At 32.9% G+C, this 1,301-nt stretch overlaps 1 protein-coding gene across 1 annotated transcript in view; it reads left to right on the forward strand.

The window, feature by feature from the left end:
* LOC106878278 (uncharacterized) overlaps positions 1-1,301 on the forward strand; it is a 194,885-nt gene that overhangs the window by 136,030 nt on the left and 57,554 nt on the right. The gene's annotated exons all lie outside the window — the stretch shown is intronic.

A 1,301-nucleotide genomic window follows, 5' to 3' on the forward strand; every position in this document is an offset into this window, starting at 1 on the left:
TATCTGCCAAATCAGATTGGAGCCTAGTGTAGCCATCTGGTTCACCAGTCCTCAGTCAAATCGTCCAACCCATCCTAGCATGGAAAGCGGACGTTAAGCGATGATGATGATGATGATGATGATATATATATATATATATATATACAACAAGCTTCTTTTAGATTCTATCTACCAAATCCACTCACAAAGCTTTGGTCAACCCAAGGCTATAGTAGACACTTGCCCATGGTGCCATGCAGTAGGACTGAACTCAGAACCATGTGGTTGGGAAGCAAGCTTCTTACCACACAGCCACGGCTGCACCCATGTAGAGAACAAAAACAATGTCACATTTTAAACTTAAGAAAAGTCTTGTATATTTTTACTGTTTCTCTTACAGATTGTTTTTTATAATGTGTGAATTAATTGATTTCTTTTTCTGAAATTCAAGTTTATCCAATTCAGCATTTTGTCAGTTAGGCATTTAGTCACAAAACTAAATGCATCAATTATTATTGGTATAAATGTAAATTTGTAATCTGGATATAGATACTGGAAGTTTCAAAGCAGTTGTCTATAGTTATCTTCTTTCTCTTTCATTTTCAAACAGATATTCACATCAGCAGGACATTTGACCTCTATGATAGTACATACTTTTTCTTGTCTGTCCCAAACAATAATATCTAGCCTGTTATGTTTACGCATGAGAGAAAATTTGATGGGAATGATCCACCAATATTCCTTGTGCTAATATTTGTGTATGTATTCAATAAGAGGAAGGTTCTCTATATTTATTCCAGGAATAGTCTTTTTTCTGGATGGCATCGTATATTGTGTTTGTGACAATGTCATGTTGCATAGGGACGTAGTATCTTGATGTATGTATGCATGTCTGTATGTATGTATGTATGTATGTATGCACGCATGTTTATGTTTGTGTATGCATATATTTATTTCAGTCATTAGACTGTGGCCATGCTGGGTCAACACTTTGAAGAGTTTCTAATCAAATGAATTGGTCCCAGTACTTTTATTATTATTATTATTATTATTATTATCATTATTATTATTATTATTATTATTATTATTATTATTATTATTATTACTATTATTGAAAGATAGAGAAATAAAATTTTTTTTATTCTCAAATGCATGATAATGCTAATAAATAGCGTGATCAGGATAAATTATCCATACATTGCAGAAAAATATGTTACCGGCCAGCCATGAGACTTGAACTCACATCTCATGGCTGGCCGGTAATGTATTTTTCTGCAATGGATGGATAATTTATCCTGATCACGCTATTTATTAGCATTATC

Source organism: Octopus bimaculoides, chromosome 29 (genome assembly GCF_001194135.2).
Source record: "Octopus bimaculoides isolate UCB-OBI-ISO-001 chromosome 29, ASM119413v2, whole genome shotgun sequence".
Taxonomy (NCBI): Eukaryota; Metazoa; Mollusca; class Cephalopoda; order Octopoda; family Octopodidae; genus Octopus; species Octopus bimaculoides.